The following is a 22,744-nucleotide window of genomic DNA, read 5'->3' as shown; positions in this document are numbered from 1 at the left end:
TTTGATTTATGATTTTGAAAGATCTCATTTACTACTATGTGGAGAATACTTGTAGAGGCAAAAATGAAAGTGGGGAGACCAGGGAAAATGATTACTGAATAGGACCAGAGGAGGTTCGATGGGAGCCTGAATTTGGGGGACAGCAATGGGGGTAGAGAAGACAACGGGTTTAAAATACAGAAGGGTTGGTTGGCCAGATGATGGATTGAATGTGGGACTGCAAGGAAAGGGCAATTCATGGGGGACGCCTCGATTTTTGTTTTCACCGACTGGCAATACAAAGGGAGTTCAAGTTGTTTGGGGGAGTTAGAGCCAAAAGCAAGAGATCTGTCCCTCCCAGCTCTCTCTGCACCAGGACTAGCCTCCTGAATGCCTCAAGCACACCTGTGCTGCTGGTCATGCCATGGTTTTTGTAATTTGTATATTTAATGGATTTTGAGTCCCTAGAAAATAAGGGTCTTGTTTTATTAATATCCCAGACACTACCAACGTGTCTGGTGCAAGTAGGTGCTCAAAAATACACTTGTTCAATAATGCATGAACTGAAGAAAAATGTTGCAAGTCCAATTACTCGTCTGTTTGGAAAAGGAGTGTTTTGCATAACTCAGTACAGTATATCCTTTGACCTTGATTTATGAACTATTTCATTCACACTGGAAAATACGTGCCACATAAAATTAAAAGAGCTATGATTGCAATTTGGATGTGACATAATTAAAAGAAACCTCTTGATGTAAAACAGATATTTGATGTAGAGAAGAAACATTAATAAATAGAATTGAATGTGACAGAGTATTTTGCCTAAGTGCCTTCACTGGTTCATAAAAATATATATGAGTAGAGTATTTTGGCATAAGCTATTAAAATGTTGGGAGGGCCCTGGCCGGTGTGGCTCAGCTGGTTGAGAGGTCCTGTGCACTGAGAGGTCGCCAGTTTGATCCCTGGTCAAGGGTACATGCCAGGTTGCAGGCTTGATTGCCAGTGGGGGGCGTGCAGGAGTCAGCCAACTGATGTGCTCTCATCATGGATGTTTCTCTCTCCCTCTCCCTTCCTTTCTCTAAAATTCAATAAACTACTTTTAAAAATGTTGGGAGGATTTAAATTTAATATCTTGGGAGAAAGAGTCATTGATATGTAAAGGTCCTGGTAACAAACAGTCATTTTTTATGACAACTGACCACTAGAGATGGAATTTTCTGGAACCGTACAGACTTTGCTATTTCAATACGGTATCCAATCCACATAACTTACTGTTTTTGTTGCTTGTTGCTTCACTGAATCTCACTCTTATAGGAAAATAAAATGTTTGAACCACAATATCCCAGACGGTTCGGCCCACCGGTATAAAAGGCAATGCGACAGTGAAGTAAAACAGCAGGCTAGTTGTTGAGGAATGGGAGAGGTTTGGATGGAGCGTGCAGCCTTGAGTATTTTCCCCTTTCCTGAGCCAGACTGTTCTATTAAATCCCCACCTACACAGCCATTACCAAACTGCACAGAGGAAATAATTCTCTGATGGCAGGAAGGAAGACGCTGGGAAAAATGCTGGTCTTCCTTCAGTGTCAGCATCACAGGAGCTAATATACCAGAAGCTATAGAAGCACGAGGCGTAAGATGGGAGCTGTGGTTATAGCTAGAAACCTGAGCCAGGGCCGGCTGCCGATCCTACGCTGCCTGTCTGCGGCCTGATCCCTCTGTCACAGAGGAGGGTGGTCACAGAGCGGGATAGCAATAAAAACAACAAACAATAGCATCACTCATTAGATCTTTCGGTAAACGTGACCTCGGTGACACACATCACCGAAAGCTTTATATTTGCCATCACTAATTCTCACAGCCATCCCGTGAGGTAGGTTTATTACCATCACTTTTAGCTAAAGAAACTACAAATCAAAAATGGTTGAGAAACTTACTCAAAACTGTTATTTCTATTAAGGAGTAGGCCAGAATCCAAACCCAAGGACATCTGGATCCAAATACCCCACCCTGCCTGCCACTGTGGCAGCAAGGAAGACTCAAGAGATATTCCAGAGCCCACCCAGGCGACCGCCCTTCCTGCTCCAAGCGGTGCACGGCCCGTGGCGAACACCCACTTTACCCGCGATGACGGGAGGCGGGGGACCTCACTCCGCCCTTTACTTCGTCCTACACCATGGTCATGCACTGAGCTCTCCCCACATTGTGTGGGGCGTGGGTCCGGTGATGAGACCACAATGGATGTTTCCTCTTTTGTGGATTACAGTTAATTCATCTAAAGCTAGAACCAGCACGTGGCCTAGGTAAAAGCTCTTTGCTGTTTATCATAAATACCAGGGGTATCAAAAATGATCCAATCAGGAATGTTCCAGAAGCATCCTGCTAGTCAAAGGTTTGCTGATAATAAAGAAGATGAAAGCCCATAGTAATAAGGAAAAGACCTAATTGAATCTAGATTTGCTTGGTCGTGTTGAAATTTATATGCATTCCTTTACAGTTAAAAAAAAATCTTTATTGTTGAAATACTTGCAATAGATAAACCTTGTTATTTCAAGTCTGAAAAAAATACCCCACCCTGAACTAATGAATGATGCAGAAACGGGTGACATCCAAGGGCCCAGACAAGAATCAGAATAGAAACAACTCCCTTAGCCACACGTGGTAAAGTTTTACCAGTTCTTAGAGAGGACTGATTGATTTAACCCAAGAAGTACAGCGCGCTGAGGAAAAGCATTCGATAGAGTGCTCATTGCTTTATTAATTTAGTTAGTATATATAGCTTTTTCTAAGTGTAGGTTCGCTTCTCAACTAACTGTTGCCGTCTGTAACGCACCAGGTGCAGCACACTGGGCATTACTGAGAAATACACCTGAAGTGTTAAACTAACCCCCCGATCACGGCAGCCAGAGTTCTCATGCCCAGAGGGGCAAAGGTCAGCAGCGCCCCTCAAGAAGGCGTTAGCAGAATAGGGTCCCTTGCTACCCGAGGGCGCCACACTTTACACAGGTGAGCTTATGCTCCCTCCCCACCCTCAACACTTTAAATATCTGGAGCATTTAGTATTTATGTATATATGTTTGCACCGAAACAGTTTTCATGCGATTGCGTTCTATAAATAGACCTCTGGTCCATTTTCCAGGTGATTATAATTGGTAGCTATGTGAGCATCCCGACGGTCAGCATCCACTGCAGCTCAGCCACCACGCTTCCATGGGCCCCTTTAGCTCTGACAGTGTGATGGTAAATTACCAGCTCTGTGCCCTGGAGTGCCCTGGAGTTCTTGAGAAGTTTTTCTTAGAACTACAATCATGTTAGCAAATAAAGGCTGTTTGTGAGCAAAAGAGAAAACACGAAGAAAAACTAAATTCTTTGAAACTAAGAGAATAAAATATAGGAGTTTAAAGAAGGGAAGAAGGAGCCAGAATCATCAGGGAACAAACAACGACAAGCAGTAAGGATGAGCTGGGCTGTGAAAAGCGAGCAGGGGCTGGAGATGTTCCAAGCACATCGACCCTTACTGAGCAGCTACTATGCTCCTCGCATCATCCTGGGCACCTCGCGTAACTCGTCCTAGTCAACCGTCACGAGGTAGTCACTACGGTTCCACTTTACAGAGGATGATTCCGAAGTGGTAAGAGAATGTATTACCTTGGCCAATGGTCATATAACAAGAGCACTCAAATGTTTGGACTCGGGTGTCAGTATGTGAAAGTCCCACGCCGTTTCCAGAACGCCAGAGCGAGCCCATTACATCACGGCCAGGGTTTAACCTGCGAAAGCAATGGCTGGGGCTTCTCCCTGCTCTCAGGGGGCCCGCTCTTCACAACGTGTCCTTTGCCAGGAAAGTCTTCTTTCTCTTTGGCTAAGCCTCTTCTTCCGGGCAATGAGGGATGACTTTTCATTTTCATAGATAGGTAGGTAGACAGAAGAAAATTGATAGATACTAGAAAGACACTAGATAATAGATGGATGGATAAGAGAGAGACTGAGACAGAGAGAGGCTGTGTGTGTGGCTGAGCTGACCGTGTCTAAGTCTCAGGTGGGTCACCCTGAACGGAAACCCATTTTGGCTGATGAGGCTCCTGAGACTATTTCTCCTCTCACCTCTCACTCCCTTTGAGCCATACGACCGACCGCTGTCTGCTTTCTTCCTTTCGCTTCAATGCAGCAGCAGAGGGGCCGCTCCTCTGGAGACCGTGGCCTGCTGATTCCTGGACCGGCTGACCCTCTTCCGCTCTGCCCCCCGGCGGCTTCCCCCACGGCCTGCTCCCCGACTCACCTTGTTAGTAAAACCGAAGGAGGTGTCACTTCCATGAGAATCTCAGGGTTAGACAGACACACCAAGTGGCGGTAAGGTTGTAGGGAAGACTGTGCCAGTGTGGGGATGTGACAGATTCCACAAACTAGCGGGGCCAGGGGCTTGAAGTCACCTGCTTGATGCACCTGAGACGCCGCGCCCTAGTGCCGCCGGCTGCTCCTGCAGCAGTGCTCGGCATCACAGGCAGGTGTGGGGTAGAGAGCTGGGGCCGCCTGGTGCTGGTCGGCACCTGGGCAGCACCTGCGCCTGAGACCCACTCTGCCGGGCTCTGGTTTCCTCCTTTGAAATATGCGGGGGTGATTTCGATACCCAGGCAGGGCTGAGATCCAGCGGCTCAGTGAAACAATACGCCCGCACTCTTTACTTTGCCCGCATTCCTCCCGTGTCCCTTCGTCCTGAGAGTCCGTAGAGCTTCTTGTGTGCTAGCACACTGGGGCGCAGGGGCGCCAGGCATACGCAGCACAGCCCGCGGCTGGCACAGAGAACTGCCAAGGATGGATGCGGGGCTGCAAAATTTTACTCTGAGCCCAGTGCCCAGGAAAGTGGGTGTAACCGTTTATAACATTCCTTTGATGTGAAAAGACATTTCCAAACAATAAGTCCACTTAATAAACTCTGAAATGAAACTGCTTTATGATTTGGAACTTGCCTATGATACTAGAGATTTAAAATTTTCAACACAAGGCTAATTACAGATTATACTGGCAAAGACATGTCCTGACAGGTATACCAGGCGATGTATGAACCGTTTACATGGGTCAATACGGGCAGAAGGTGGAGGCATGAGCTTGTGTTTGCGTAGTAAGAGCTCTGGCAATAGTAGCTGTCATCCAGGAACCACAAGGGCCAAGGGCCGCGGTCGATGTCTGAAACCCCAAGACCCCACAGTGGGGTTTCAGGAACTGCACTTTATAAACATTTCAAAGTGTGGCCCCTTTTGGTTCCTTAGGTGTAAGTATTTTCCTTCTATGTTTTCGATCTCTTTTGGGGCCATAACTGTGGTCTCCTATGAATCTACCCTCACCCACAATCCTGAAGGAGCCCCACGCTAAGGGGCTCTGAGGATGTCGGTGACATCTTTCCAGGTGTGTTATCTGCACTGAAGAGGGTTTCTCAACAGCCCTCAAGTCTTCAGCCATAATAAACACATCAGACACCGTCCTTGCCGCCCAGGCCTCGAGCTGGAGGCCCCCCACTGGGGGCCGGTCAGGGGCAGATCGGCTGAAGAGGAGTCAGAACCATAACAACACAAGCTGGTCTTTCTCCCTCCCTCCCCCCATGGTGGGTGCTGACGCCTCATCGTATCACAGGCTCCATGAGGCCCTTCTCAGCTCAGCTTCCCCTCCCTCCCCTTCCCTGATTGCATCTCTCTAATGTGCAAGTGTCCTTGGATATACACAGACCCTTGTGGCATTACAGAGGTTGCTTTATGTGGACATATGGTCCTGCTTTATTACTTTATGTGAATCACGTTGACCTATAAATCCAGTTTTGCTTCTCTATTGTTTTGCACTCAACAGTGCACTTTAAAAAAAAAAAAAATCTTTATTGATTTCAGAGACGGGGAGAGAGAGCTAGAAACATCAATGATGAGAGAGTCACTGATCGGCTGCCTCCTGCACGCCCCCGACTGGGGATTGAGCTCACAACCTAGGCATGTGCCCTGACCGGGAATGGAACCCCGATCGCCTGGATCCTAGGTCCATGCTCAACGGCTGAGCCACGCCCGGCCAGGCACAGTGCACTTTCAAGGTGTACGTAGCTGCGTGCACCCTGATGACTGCTTCTAAATGCTACATAGCAGGCCCTGTGTGCCTGTCTCCTTCTGCTTGTCCTTCCCCCAGTGAGGCTCCCTCCAGCTGCTCATCACCACTGACCGTGGCGCCGTAAACACCCAGGCTTGTCAAAGAGGAGCCTAGCCCCGAGAGCGGGCTTTGGGGTACACACATATATTATTTCCCGAGAGACTGCCAGATTCCTCTCCCCAGTGTCCCTGCCAGTTTACACTTTCTCCAGCCAGTCTGAGGCTTCCAAGTTTACTACCATCACCAATGTCTGCTGTTATCCTAATTTCTAACTCTTATTGGTCTGAACAGTATAAAGAATTATCTCAGTACTGTTTAAATTTACATTTCCCTGATTATTATTGAGGGTAAGAAACTCTCACATGTATAAGACATCTCAGTTTTCCTGTTTGTGAATTGCCCATTGGAGTCTGTTGAATGTTTTCCATCATTTTAATTGCAGAATAACAGATATTTCTACTATGTTCTAGATAACAATTCCTTGGTTTTTAATGGTACAGATATGGTTCCCAGTTTGCCAGCTGTTTTGTTACCTTCCCTGTCCTTCACTGACAATAATCCTTAATTTTGTGTCATCAAAATCCAACTCACTTTTTAAAATGAGATCCCTTTTTTTTTTACATTATACATTTACATCATGGAAAGATGTCCACAGCATATTGTTTAAGAAATAAAGTTATAAAAAAGCATGTGTACTATGATCGTACTTAATGTAAAATGATTCATTAGATCAGTGACTATCAGAACAAGGGACTGTTTCAGTAGTCTATTTCTGGACAAATCTATGATCCTGGGGATATGAATTAGGTTATTCAGATCTCCTATTTTGCTTAATGTCTCTTTGATCAACAAGCTTCTAAGAAATGTGCTAAAACACTACTAGTCTTCTTAGAAGCAGTGGTGCTGTCGGAACCAACCTGCTTCTGATGGTCATTGCTCCCAAACGAAGCTGCATTTCAGCCCCGCTTGAACTCCATGAACTCTGGCCAAGGCTGAGCTGGATCTGTGGGTTTGGGGCATAAACAACACGCCACCACGTTAAGGCTAGAAACTGAAAAGATTCCCCCGCCTCTTTCCCATGAACTTTACTCTGCACTCTTCCTTCTGTCTCCCGGGAGATTCTGATATTTTTTATATTAGTTTCTCGGTTCTGACTACTATGTACGTTCCACAAGGGCTCACATTCAGTGAGTCACAAACTCCAGAAGGCTTAGAAAGACCTAGAAGGTAGCTAACAATGTATTGAACAAACTTCTCTAATCCTGCTCAGTCCATAGCAACTTCAGGTTTGAGTTCAGGATGGGAAGCCTGTGGCGCAAGTCAGTCTATCAGCTGCAACACTTGGCAGGTCTCTGTTCCTTTCCCCATTTTAGTGGAAGCGGTGTCTTTATTGCAATACCATGACATTTCTCTACTTTGGGGGCTTGCTCCATTACTCATCCCCTCCCTTTTTTGTTTGTTTCCATGATAACCTCTCTACTGTCTTCATCTCTTCCACCCCAAAACATGTTCACATCCTTCTGTCTACCTTTTTGTACTGAGAAGCCAACAGAAGAAAAAATTCAAGGATAAGAAAGGAAAAATATTCTTGGCAACATCCTCTACGTCCTGGGGTACAGCCACGTCAGAAGATGAACTCCTGGGTTTTTCAGTTATATCACCACTTAATCCCTTTGTTTATATAAGTTTTACCTTGAGTTTTAAATCCTTCAAGTCCTATAACCTCTACAAACAGCCACCCCAACCTTCTCTCCCAGCTGCAGACCTCTGAGGCATCCACCGTGTACAGCGCTGAGTCAGAGCTCAGGACACAGCGGGTTATGTGGTCATTTATCTGGTCTGGTTCATTTCCTGCCTCTCCATCTAAGAGCAGGATATTAGAGAGCAGACCCCGAAGCCAGGCTTCCTGGGGTGGGAATCGTGACTCCACCACTTACCTGCTGAGGGACACTGGGCAAAGCGTTTCACCTTCTAGTGCGTCTGACTCATCACCAGTAGGATGGGAATTAGAACGGTGACACCTGAACCACAAAAACAAACAAAATGAATGGTGATGCCTCATAGAGTTGTTGGAAGGAGCTGATAACTGCAAGGCCTCAGCAAGCTATCTGGCACACAATCTACAGAGCACAAGTGAGCCCCGTGGAGGTGTCAGCTATTGTAGGACTATTTTTATCACAATATGATAATCATCATCATTATTATTATTTGTAACCCCACTGCCTAATGCAGTGCCTCTCAACTAAGGAGAGTGAGTCATTCTTCAGTATTATATAACAGGACTTCAGTATCACACTTGTCCCCTGATCCTGCAGTTTTAACATGGATCCGACGACGGAGGCATGGTGAGCGCTGTGATCCTCTCAGCTCCGAGTCCGTGGAAGTCGCCCGTCCGCGTGCCTCGTGCCTGCTGCTCCCCTCCCCTTCCCCTCCACCCCTGCCTGCATGGGTTCTGCTCTTGGACCTGCATCTCTCATGCCCAGCCTCCCAGAGGCCTGAGAACTTGATGACAGAGTTCGTGGTCATTTGGGGATGTCAGTTCTCTGTCTTTCATCTGCCTCTCCATCTTACGGAGTTTCTCTGCATTACCACTCCACGGACTTCTATTCCAGGGCCTTAGCTAAAATCAATACAGTACAAGAGCTCCTACTCCACAGCAAGGCTACAGAACTATAATCAGGATTCAAAATGTAACCCCCAAGACACAGGAAGTGTCTAATATCATGCATTTCAAAAGGGTTAATAATCACAACAAACCCATGAGAGAGGTGCAATAATTTTTTTCAGTTTTACAGGTTAAAAAAACTGAAGCACAGATAAGTTAAATATTTTGCTGTAGCTTACTCAGCTAAGAACTAGAATTTTGAATCTAGACTGTCCAGTTAGTTCCAGATCTACAATCTTAATCATCACGCCATGCTACAGGATGTAAAGGTGTTAGTTTTGCTGAAATACTGTTTCTCCTAGTCAGAACAATATTTTTAGGTGATATTTCAAAAATAGATATTATTTTTATATTATTACCTTAAAGAGAATGATTTTTTTCATGCAAGTCAGTGGATTAAAAATCAAGATTCTTCAGTGCTTATATTGGTCCGGCTACAGAAGGACAAAGTACAGCTGTTGATGTCTAGTAAATGCAGTCATACTGAGAATATTTCCTGTTAGGGAGCAACAGTAATTAGTTACATTAATTATCCTGATTTGCACTATTTATAAAACCACCTATAACTTACTGTGAAAGTGTTTAGGTGGTTGTATCTACATAGAGAAATGTAGAAATTGACAAAAGAGATTTGTCTGTTATATAATTTCAATCAAGATTTTAAATAAGTGCTTTATACATTGTGTGAGTCATTTGAAAATCACCTGCAGATATATAGCCTGGTTATGTCAGATGGGTTCTCAGGTAGGTAATCATAGTTACCTCCACAAGTACACTATAAATATCTGAACATCCAACTGAAGTCTTCCTGAGGGAATCTTTTATGGATAAAAATAAAAGTTACTGGGGAAATATTAAAAACTGGTAATTATCTCTTGGTTTCCCACAAAATTTCTCTATAGAATTTATTCCCCTAACATTGGCAGTAGCTGGAACAGTTCTCAACCTCTAGCTCATGCATTCAAAGCAGCTAATGGTGTCTTTAGAATATAGATCCCTGGAGACCCCCAGAGATTCCGACTCATTAACTCTGAGCAGGGCCCCAGGATCTGTATTTTAAACAAGCTCCTCTGAGAATTCTGATGCAGATGCAGGTAGCACTTGACAGAAGTGTTACCTGGCTTTGTGACTCTTCGGATCAGCCATCGCCTGAAGTTCAGTTTGCTATCACACAGTTGAGGTGTTTCTCTTAACCATTGCTGAAGGGTTCAATGACTTAAGACTTTGAAAATCAACACAAGGATTAATTAAGAAGGACTGAAGCTGGAATACAGAACAAAGTATTTGCCATTGATTCAATAGTTAATGTAAGCGAACAAGTATAGAGCAGATTTTTTTTTTTAATCCTCACTTGAGGATATTTTTTTCCCATTGCTTTTCAGAGACATTGGAAGGAGGAGAAAGAGGGAAAGAGAGACACATCGATTGGTTGCCTCTAACATGGACCCAAACTGGGCACAGGGATCGAGCCTGCAACCAAGGTACATACCCTCAGTCAAAATCGAACCCAGGACCCTTCAGACTTTGGGATGATGCTCTAACCACTGAACAAACTGGCCAGGACTAGAGCAGATTTTTAGGAAGTGTTGCTAGTATCTAATCGCTCCTCATTCGAGGACTAACGAAAATTATATCCAGATGAGGTAAAGGGTAAAGCTTTTGTCCTATTAATGCATAAATCATCCCCTTTTACTCTCTTGCTTCAATGAATTTGCTGATGCCCATCTAGTTTCATAGGTGTTAATGTTGATTCTGCCATTTGGTGATTTAAGAACATTTTTAGACTATCTTAATCATTCATTAAGTTCTTCACCAATTATGCATCTACAACTCTGGTTTTTCATGTTTTTCTTAGCTACTGTACAGATCTGTGTAAAAGTCAAATTTTTATTTTTCTTCCAACTTGGTTAGACATGTCCAGTTGTAACAGCACAGGGACAGGCATAATCTTTATTATGACAAAGTAAAGATGACAAAGACAGACTTGCCTTTTCATAGGAAAAAAAGGGTTGCCAAACAGTGATGTCTGAGACAGTTTCCTTCGATGTGCAGAAGGTTTTCATGAGCTTAATCATTTTTCTCAATCACTTATTCCAGTGATAGTTTTAACTTCCTAGGACAATGAATAGGTGTCATGTTCTTTACATATATGAACCATTTTGATCCTCACGACAGCCTTATTTAATATGTTCCATTATTACAGTGTTCCTTTCCTAGACAGTTAAAATGATACTGTAAAAGGTTCAACAGGTTCTGGCTGTCCCAAGATGAACGACATCAGTCCCATTGTAATTAGCTGGTCATCCAGGACGGGAAAGGAGCAAAGGGGAGGCCGGACGTTACAGGCACGGCCAGCTGGGCAGCTGCGACCTCGCCTCCCCGGGGAGCCACTGGCCGTTCCCTGCAGACCACGAGGGGTGGGGGAGAAGGCAGATGCAGGAGAAGTAAAGTCGGGGTGACGCAGGGAAGGCGCCTGTCAGTCTAACCTGGAAACAAAAATAACTGGCTGGGGCGAGCATGGCAAAGGCACTGCAATCGCGTGGAAGCTGGAAGGTTTAATTGCTTATGCTCCTGGTTAAAATCCTGAGACAAGGGAATGATTCCCTCTAATCTTGTCCCTCTGGTTTTGCTCCTGCTCCCTCCCATTCATCGTGTGCCTGGGAGCCACCTGGTCCCTCGGGCACCGCAGGCCACGGACGGTGGACTGAGCGGGAACCAGCTGAGCTCGTCCCTTGCTGGCCTGGAACGTGCGGCTCTGGAAGGGAGGCTGGGCAGTGGCGGTGCTCCCAGCTCTGCGAAGGACACGCCTGGACTTCGGGCCGAGGGACAGGGGCCTGGAAACTCAGGGCTTTAACTCACGCAAATAAATGCCACCTATTCTCGCGTGCAAGTCTCAGAAAAGTCCTTTTCTCGTGACATCGCAAGACGCCCAATTCCACCGGCAACCGGTGGGAACACGGAGACCTTCCCGGTAACAGCATGATCCCAGAGCTTCGGAAGCTCACAGTCCAGTTATTCCTGCAGCTGCGACATTTGTGTTATTGGTCCCGACCTTAACTGGTACACTGATGAAGAGCTTCCCGATCCGGGAGCTCACCTGAAGCAGACCAAAGGGTGCACGCTGTGGGGAAACAGGTAGCAAACAAACAAAATAAAAAGTAGAGAAAGGGGATGAGAAACTACCAATGAATGAAGAACAGCATCCTTTGTAACGAGCTGAACTACATCCCCCCCAAAATATATGTTGAAATCCCACCCGTGGTACCTGTGAATGTGACCTCATTTAGAAATGCAAAAGGATCTTTTTAGATGTAATCAAGTTGAGGTCATAGTCAATTAGATTGCCCATTCCTAGCAGCAAAGAAGGCAGGAAAACGTAGTTTTTAGATGAATGGCTATGGACTTTAGCTAAACTCATAGGTTCTGTCCTGGCCAGGTGGCTCAGTTGGTTGGAGAGTCGTCCTGTACACAAAAGATTGTGGGTTGGACTCCCAGTCAGGGCTCATACCTAGGTTATGGGTTCAGGCCTGGTCGGGGCACATACGGGAGGCAACCGATTGATGTTTCTCTCTCCTTCTCTTCCTTCCTCTCTCTAAAAATCAATAAAAACACATCCTAGGCAAATGATTTTAAAAATAATAAAATAAAATAAAAATGAACTCATAGGTTCTTCTACTGAAAAGAAAAATGAGAGGATGGCTACAGAAGGACAATTAGCAACCTCTAATTAGCAATCACTAATCTCTAATTAGCTTCGTTCAGTGAGTCTCTGCCCAGGTAGGTGAGCTGAGAAAATGGACAAATACTTACTAATGCCACAAGTCTTACTTTAAGGGCTTACATCATGTAGGAAAATCCTATACTAACAATTTATTCATTCCAAATATTTACAAATACTGGTGTTTGTTTATTGAATCGAGATTTGCTTGAGCACAACCTCGTGATCATCTAGGGGTAAAAAAAGTCTAAGATGTCTCAGAGTAGCAACTCTACTCACATCTTTTACTGTTCTAGAAACCCTATCCCCACATGCACGCTTCTTCATGGACGCTTTTACTCATCAGCTTTTGCTATGTTAAGAAATCACCCTCGAGCTTAACAGCTCATGATTATTTTTCATGATTCTCTGGGTTTGCTGGGGAGTGCCTCTGTGCTGTGCTGGCGCAGCCGGGCAGGGTGGTCTCGGACGGCTTCATTCGTCTATCTAGTGGCTGGTAGCTGGCTGGTACGGAAGAGGCCCCAGCTGGGACAGCTTGTGTCTGGTCCCCGTGATATCTCCTCCTCCATATGCAAGCCCATGCTTCTCTCCATGGTGGTCCAGGGTTCCAAAGAGAAGCAAGATCAAGTAGCTTTTAAAACTTTGCTTCCAACAGTTTTGATAATCTCTCATTGACTAAAGCAAGTCACATCATTAAGCTTAAATTTAAGAGGTAGAGAAATAACTCCATTTTTTGATGGAGAAGGCTTTAAAACATTATTTTTGCAATCTACCACTGTTTATTCTCTAGCCAAAATCACTTTAAATCTCCCCAAATGGAAAATATGTAAACCGGCACCCCCGGCCCCCTCAAAGTCTCAATCAATTATGGCATTAGGCTTAAAGTCCATGATATCAAGACCTACTTCAAGCTCACATGTAGATGAGGCTGCCTGGATGCAAATGATGAAAAGCAGGCCTTCCTGATCCAGAGACCTAATGAACTAAAAAGAGGTTATCGACCTCCCATCAATGAACGTGCATTGGTGAGAAAAGAACAGGATGACTCCCATTCAAAAACAGGAAAACGGGGAGACAAACCGCAGCCACTGGTCTATATCAGTTCTGAAATCCAGCCCAGCACACGTCAGGGAGCAGGAAACAGTCCTTTTTGGGGCCCAGCTCTTCTCCCTGGCAGTGGTGACTCTTTGTTCCCTCTTCTGAACTCCTGTCTTCTCCCTCTGAAATAGTCTTGCTTTTCAATTAGAAATGCTCCATGTCTACAGATGACAATGTTTCTCAGGCTTATTTCTGACCATAGAAAGTGGGAATCCCCGGCCTTTGTTCTTTTTTACTTTTTTTCCTGTTACCATTTATTCCCCTATGCCCTTTTCTTCCTCTACACCACCCCCAATCACCACACTGTTGTCCACGAATATGAGTTCTCTTTTTTAAAATTTTTTTTACTGAATCACCCTCCCCACCCCGGGGCCCCAAACAACACCCCTCTATAATACTCAGAGCTGTCTACCTGCTCTCTGAGTCTGTCTCTATTTTTCAACTTGTCCTTTTTAGTCCAAGCTGGCAGTACTTTTCCTAGCATAATTTCCTTAAAAATGATGTGCATGTCTTATGAAAATTATTTGGGTTCACTCCATACGCTAAAAGCCACATCCACAATGCTTCTGGAGAGGCTGCTCTATATATTGGGCAACATGTGAAATAACTGAGCAACTAAACAGTGTTAAATCTGACACTTGGGTAAATTTGCTTCTGTTTCTGATTTTTATGGCTCCTGGATGATTATGTCCATATTAGAGGAAATAGTGCGAAAGTTGGGTTTTATTATTACGGTCGCTTCTTTAAGTGATTTATATTAGATATAAGGTGCTGAGAATGGGTATGACAGTCAATACAGAATCTGGTACCCTTATTAGCCTTTATTTTGGTTTGTATTTGTCTTGTTTCTATAGTAACACAGGCTGCTTTAACTCTAAAGATTCTCCTTGCTTCATCCAAAACTCTCTAGTCTTTTATATTTTCACTTATTATGTGTCTAATATTTTCAAAATCTGTGAAGACAGAGTTTCTATACTAAAGATGAAAAGAATCTAAGTCTCTATCAGGCCTTCTTTGATTTCTCTAAATTAATGAATAATTCCAAATTAATGTCCCCTCAGGGTCTTTAAATAAGGCTAAAAGAAAGGAATTTAGATCATTTCAAATTAGACAAATTGGTCCAGAAAAATAAAGGTTTCTAAAAGCCACGTAAATAAGAAATAATGGTTCCCCCAAATATAATCAAGTTCGACCTTTAAAAAATGGTGAAAATCAATGGCATTATTATAAGGCATATGAACAATGAAAAAATGTTCTTCCAAATTCTGAAGAGGATAACAAAACTTCACAGATCCTCAATAATGATGCCTCCTCAATCCATCTAATGGTGCTTAATTATGTGGTTTTGTCTTGTGAACAGAGAAACACACTTAAGAGCAATTGGCACTTCCATTTCTATGTTAAGATCTGTAGCTATCACAATTACCTCCTCTAATTTTCTAAAAGAGTTGATAAAATTTTCATTTTATGAGTGGGAAATACATTTTGAGCAAACAGTTTGAAATACCTTGGTTATATCTGGAGCAAATTAATAAACCACATTATAAGTGACTTAAAATATAATGGAATGGTGGACTTCCTAGTCAGCTATCCTGGAGTACCTGAATCAGACTTGTCCATCCATCATCAAGAACTAGAAAAATAAACAAAATATGTGAAACAAGTGTTTTGGGACACTGAAAAACATGTGACAAAGAACTGTGACCCCTAAAGGAGGAGAAAAAAAGTAGGCAACACAATCACCACAGCTTCCTGCCTGGAGGAACCTTACAGACGGCGCTGGAAGGGAGATTGTACGCAGAGCATAAGCTTGTCACGGGGCCCATGAAGGGAAGACTGAAATTCAGGAATGCTCATATGGTTGGAATTTGTAGGAAAGAATCAGAGGTGAGAAAGCTTTATAAAGAAAGAGCTTCAGGAATCTGCATGGGGATCTGCTCCAGGCTACACTGAATGCTAAATTGGTCATGCATAGGGTGAAATTTCACAACGTCAGGAAAGAAGAATTGAGAAAGTATAAGAGCTCACATAGGACTGAGAGATGTGTGAGTTTTAACCAGCCAGTGAGGAGAGGCTGTGTTGCCCACCCAGAGTAGAGACCTGACAAGTATTATTGCTGAACAGTAAGGGTAAACTAGCCTTATAACAAAGGCTACATTAGACAAGACCTTAAAAACAAGCTTATAACATATCAAGCAAATCCACAAGTAACTTAGCTGCCTTCCAGAAGAAACACTCAAACCTCCTTAAGAAAGACAACAACACTCACATTGTAAGAATCACAATGCCCAACCTTCAATTAAATTAACAGATTGAGAAGCTGAAAAATGTGATCCATTTTACTAGGCGAAATAAAATCAGTCAACAGGAAAGAACACCAAAAATGACTTACATGATTGAATTACCAGACAGGAAATTAAAAAGAGCTATTATAAATATGATCACTGTTTCATTTTAAAGAAAAATTAACACATAATAGAAAATGCAAAGAAGAACCAAAATATGTCCTGGAGATGAAAAATACAATTACCTAAAAAGAAAAATTTACTGGATAGTCTTAAAAGAGATTAGACTCTGCAGAAGAAAGGATTAGTAAACTTGAAAACACAGCAATACAAATTACCCAAACTGAAGAACAGAGAGAAAAACAGATAAAAAATTAACAGAACCTCAGTGAATTTGGACAATATCAGGCTGTCTATCTTATGTGTAAAGAGAAAAATATTCAAAAAATAAAGCTGCAAATTTTATAATTTTGATAAAAACAATAAACACATGGATCTAAGAAATATATGCAGAAAGAAAACCATACCAAACAATACATCATAATGAAATTGCTAAAAACCAATAATAAAGATAAAAATCTTAAAAATCCAAATAAAAAACATTTTATAATAAATTATCAATTCATTAACAGACATAACAGTCCTAAGTTTTTATGTACCTAATTACAGTTTCAGATACATGAAGAAAAAACTGAGAGAACAGAAAGGCGTAGACAGATTCAAAATTATGGTTGAAAATTTCAATATCCCTCTCTCAGCAAGTGCTAGAACAAGTAGACAGAAATCAGTAAGAATAACATCTTAGAAAAAACCATCAATCTAATTAATCTAATTTACATATATAGAACATCCTATCCAACAACAGTATAATGCACATTCTTTATACATGCTCATAAAATATAAAACAAGATAGAGCATATTCTGGGCATAAAACAGATCTCAAATTTGAAAGGACTGAAGATACACAAATTATGTTCTCTGATGACAAAGGAATTAATTAGGAATCAATAACAAAGATATACGGAAAATCTAACACTTCTAAGCAATACATGGGTTAAAGAAAAATTAGAAAATATTTTTAAATGATTGAAAGTGAAAAAAAGGAGAGGAATGCAGCCAAAGCAGAATTTTGAAGAAAATTTATAGCTCTAAATTTTTACAGTAGGAAAGAAGGTCTAATGGACATTGTTTCCACCGTAAGAATAGAAGGGAATAGCCTGAGCCTGATAATGGGTATCTACAAATATCTTATACAGTGCCCAACTCATATTTAATGGAGAAAGACTAAATGCTTTCCCTCTAAGACTGGAAATGAGGCAAGAAAAAAGAAATGAAACACATAGAAATTACAATTAAAACTAACTGCAGGCAACATGACCCACATGCAGAGAACATCCTAAGGAATCTACAAAAAAGTTACCATAATTGTTAAATAAATTTAAAATGTTTGCAGGATCAATATGTAAAAGTCTATAGTCTTCCTATATACATATTTTCTATAAATAAACAATTAGAAACTGTTTCCTTCTTACCTTTCCTGTTCCTCTTGTTTTGCTTTGATCCACTGCCAAATGTCAACTGTTAATTTATTATCCAGCCTCCTCACATACTATTCGAAACAAAATCTCCCATTAATCACAGCTCAGGAAGAGCCTCAAATTACCTGTAACAGATTGCAAAAATGGCCACAAACTCTTCTCATCTTATATGCACACTCCTTTGAAATACTACTTTGAAGCTCTTCCCATGAACAGCTGGAGTCTGTTCTTCCCCTTGAAATTGGACGTGGCCACGTGACTTGCTTCAACAGATGGGTTTAGCGAATTAGTAAATGTGTCAGAAGCAAAGGCTTCGAAAACCCTTGTGCATTGGAGTTTACTTTCTCTTCGTGTTCTCTGGAACTCTGGGACCACTATATGAAGAATCCAGAGCTAGTCTACTGACAGGAGAACACGTGGCGAAGAGGTCATCCCGACAGGTCCTCCTGCACCATCCAGCTGCAACCGAGCTTCCAGTTGACTACAGAGATAAGTCAAGCTGTCTCAGACTAAAAGAAATGCCCACCCAACTCACAGATTGTGAGAAATAATGCTTGTGTTATGCCACTGAGTTTTGAGTGGTTTATTACACAGTAGTAGCTAACTGATACACATTACTGACGTTCTCATTTCAGCGGTGAAAGCAAATAACGTGCCCATAATTCACTTCAACTTTGTGTACACAGGAAGTTCTGGAAGCGAGATCTTAATGAATAGTAAGATGCATGCATCAATGGTTAGGTTTTAAATTACTTTAGTTCTTTAGAGATATATGTAGATCTATTTAGAAGTAAAAATCACATGATGTCTAAGTTTGATATGAAGTAGTGTTCATGAAAAGAGTGAAAGGAAGGAAACGAAAGGAATGGATGAAGAAAGTACGATATAATGTTGATAATTATTGAATATGGTGTATCTGTTCAGGTTGGCGTAACAAAACACCAGATTGGGTGGCTTAAATAACAGATGTTTATTTTCTCACAATTCTGGAGGCTGGAAGTCTGAGATCTCCGGTGGGTGCTCTCTTCCTGGCTTGCAGATGGCTTTCTCCACAGTGTCCTCCCATGGCCTTCCCTGGTGTGTGCAGGTGTTGAAAGATTTCTCTCTTCCTCCTTTTATGAGGCCACCAATGCTAAGGGATTAAGACTCCATCCTGAGGACCTCAGTTAACCTGCATCAGCTCTGAAAAGCCCTGATTCCAAATACACAGTCACCCTGGGGATCAGGGCTTTGACATATGAATTTAGGCTCGGGGAACAACCCAATTCAGACCATAAGAAGGAATTCATACTATTATTTCTAAATTTTTATACTTGAAAGTAATCATAAAATTTAAAAGATGTAACTGTACTTTGTCCCCTATTGCCTGTTTATACTTTATTCAGTGAGAGACAAAAGTACTCCCCAGAAGAAAATTCTGGAAGGTTCTATGGTCCCTTTACACCATTAAAATTTTTTAATTAAAAATTCCAGTTCAAGAAAGGAAACAACATGAAGGTATTTATATATAGTTTACAGGTTTAGAAGAATAAGTCTACAGTCTTCATTATTTCCAAATAATGCTCACCAGGAAATGTATATCTCTAAGTGTATATTTTAGAACAGGAAAAAATTTAAAACCCATTTTAAAAAGCTAGTAAAAGAACAGGAGTATAAACCCCCAAAACAAGAAGATACAAAAATGACCAGCAAAGATTTAAAACAGATGCTCAGTATCACTTATCATTAGCAAAATACAAATCCAAAGCAAAATGCGGACAGTTTTTATCAAATGAAATAGAAAATAAAGAGTGAGGGGTGAGCATGCAGAGAAACTGGAGCCCTTGTGCACAGTTGGTGAGAATGTAAAACAGTGCAGCCCTTATGAATACAGTATGGTGGTTCCTCAAAAAATTACAAACAGAATTTACACTTGATCCAGCAATGCCACTTCTGGATACATACCCAAAAGGATTGCACACAGGGTCTCGAAGTGATACTTGGACATTTTCGCAGTAGCATTATTCACATAAGCCAAAAGGCAGAAGCAGCCCCACTGTCCTCTGGCAGATGAAATCATAAAGACGACGCAGACCACAGCTACAGTGCAATTCAGCCTTAGAACAGGAAGGAATTCTGACAGGTGGTACCCATGGGTGAACCCTGAGGGCACTGTGCTAAGTGAAATAAGCCAGCCGTGTCAAGACAATACTGTGGACATCTGTAAGAGAGTCAACAATAAAATAAAATAATCTAAAAACAATACTGTATGACTCCACTTACAGGAGGCATCTAAAGCAGTCAAATTTATAGAAACAATGTAGAGTGATAGTTGACACGGCCGGGGTGGGGTGGAGAAAATGGGGAGTTGTTTAATGGGTATAAAGTTGATGCAAGAGCTGGAATGACTCAAGTTTGAGAACCGCTATCATAAGAAGTTAAGAATCAAATCACCTCTAGGTAAGAGCATTGAGGTGAATACTAACATAATTAAGTGATTCTGGGAATCTGAAAAGAAAAAGAAAATTAATTTGTTTTAAATTTCAGATTCCTGTTGTATGAATGACTTTCCTTGATGTTTTAGTTTAATTCCTATATTAAGTGCTTCCAGTTATTTTTTACTTCATTTCTTAGGTCTTACCAACTCCAGTTGGAGCTTTCTGAACTCAATGAGTGAAACACACAGGTCTAAGTGTTTTAACATCAATACTTCTCAATAGTGAGCACAGTCTAAACATTAGCCTCTATGTATAAGGTGCCATCTGTTCAGAAGATTGTATCTATTTATATAAATATAACTGAGCCCCGCTGGCATGGCTCAGTGGTTGAGCATCAACCTGTGATCCAGGAGATCACGGTTCAATGGCGGTTCAATTCCCCAGGAGATCGAGGTTCAGTTCCCGGTCAGGGCACATGCAGGGTTGCGGGCTCGATCCCCAGTGGGGGGTGTGCAGGAGGCAGCTGATCAATGACTCTCTCTCATCACTGATGTTCCTCTCTCCCTTTCCTTTCCTCTCTCTGAAATCAATAAAGACATATTTAAAAAAAACAACAACATTAAATATAACTGAACATGGATAGAGTTACATTCCAGTTACATGTGGTGAGATTTAGAAATTACTTGCTGTGTATTAAGGACCTGAAATAGTAACACACATTTAAGCATGTATATAAATTTAGTTATAAAAATATTCGTACACAAATCTGATTTCTAATTATTATCTAAAACACAGGTTAGCATATAACATCCAGTTATGGATATAATGTGTGTACATTATACACATTATATAGTATATAAGGACATGATTAAAAAAGCTTTTTGCCCAGCCGGGTGTGGCTCAGCGGTTGAGCATCGACCTAGGATCCAGGAGATCAGGGTTCGATTCCAGGTCAGGGCACATGCCCGGGTTGTGGGACTGCAGCCGATCAATGACTCTTTCATCATTGATGTTTCTATCTCTCTCTCTCCCTCTCCCTTCCTCTCTCTGAAATCAATAAAGATATTAATTAAACAACAACAACAACAACAAACTTTTCGTGGAATAAATGAATAAACCACACGTATGTCCTTGAATAGGCTATAACCAATTATGCCTCATTACAAAGTTCAAACTCAACATAACTGAGATGAGAATAGAGTTGGGTAAATTACAGATAATAAACACTGGAGAGCACAAGTGATGACTCCAGGGAAACAATGGGAATTGGTGCTGGTGGCCACGGCATCAGGAGACAGTCCTGGTCCTCGATGTGGCATCACCTGCTGCACACACTGATTGTCAGAAATTTGCTGGACCTCAATTGCCAACATTTTTAAATGAGGAAAATGTATGAGCAAATCTCTAAGAAAACTGAAACATCTCTTAAGAGTTGACGATTCTATAAAAAATAGAGAAACTTCAACCAGCAACAAACCATAAATCATAAATGACAAAGATGGGGGTGTGATGTGTTACTTCTGCACGCAAACACCAAATTTTCATTCAGTCAAATACTCAGACTAGAATGCATAAACTCATCGCTCACCACTTTCTCTGCTTGGAGTATTAAAACACTGAATATTTTAGTGAGATCTTCATTTCATTCCAAGTACTTGAATTTTTTTCCAGTCTGCACCCCCTGCCCCAAGTTTCTCTTACTCTGTTACCTACAGGAAGTTATGTTTACATTAATAAATGCTTACTGAATGGTGAACATTTTCAGGAGGAAATTCACCCCTTCCTGGGGAGAGGTAGGAAAAAATGAGGAAAAGTTTCTTTCCCTATGTGGAACAGGCCTATGGGTCAGAGAAACAGGTTAAACATTAGAATGATGCATTGCAAATAACAGAGCAAAATTAAATAGCAATAAAAAGAATCACTCACTCCATTTCTTAAGTTTATCTTTGTCATTTCTAAACATCCTGCACATATGCATCGACTTACCAGGAGACCCCGGGCCAGGCAGTGGTCCAGGGAACAAGGGGCACAGCTATCCATCTGGTTGCCTTGCCTCCCACACCTGACCCAAGGCTTAACTAGAACTGCCAATTTTATTGTTGCAAAGCCCGATGATTTATTTCTAATGCAGTAACCCAATGAAAAGAACGTTTATACTCAAATGGGTGATCTCGTGCTGTCTGTGAAAATGACTATGTGAAAATAAGCAGTAAATCGGATTTTGAGGTTTATCAAGGTAAGCTTGACTCTTAGCATTTCTAGAATGTACACTTTTGAATCTCATCAGATTTATACCTGGAGACTGCTGTCAAAAATAGATCTACGCACAATGCAATATACATGATGTATTATAGAACTGTATACCTGAAACCTACAAAATTTTATCCAACAATGTCACCCCAATAAACTAAAAAAAACACACAGACCTGCGCTGTGCCGATCTTGTCAGGCCCCGTTTTGCGTATCAGAGGGACTGAATGCACAATGGAGCCAGCGCCCTGACGACCACGGCTAACTTTGGGATCAGGCCTGCTTGTGCCCTTGCCACGGAATTAAAAAAGCAGCACGTTAGCAAGAACCTGAGGACCATCCTCCCTTTAAGAACAAAATAACAGCCAACATGAGAGCAATATGGAAGAATCCAGAGTAAGGGAAAGTGAACTTCATGCGGTAGCTCTTCATTTACGTTCAAGAATCATGTGCTGAGCAGGGGGGGAAAAAAAAAGATAGAATTAAGAAAATTAAACCGAAAAATAAACCAGTGAAAAGCCACCAGAGTGGTAAAAATAGTATTAATAGGGTCAAATTGATATGGCAAAAGTAATGAAATTTAGGAAGAGCTTTTCAGGCTTTTCTGTTTTCAAAAACATTCTGTGAGATCTTTTTAAAAACTTACTGCATTCAAAATTATATTTATAAAATAC

This window comes from Miniopterus natalensis, chromosome 1 (genome assembly GCF_054644295.1).
Source record: "Miniopterus natalensis isolate mMinNat1 chromosome 1, mMinNat1.hap1, whole genome shotgun sequence".
Lineage (NCBI taxonomy): Eukaryota > Metazoa > Chordata > Mammalia > Chiroptera > Miniopteridae > Miniopterus > Miniopterus natalensis.
This window is presented reverse-complemented; position numbering follows the sequence as displayed.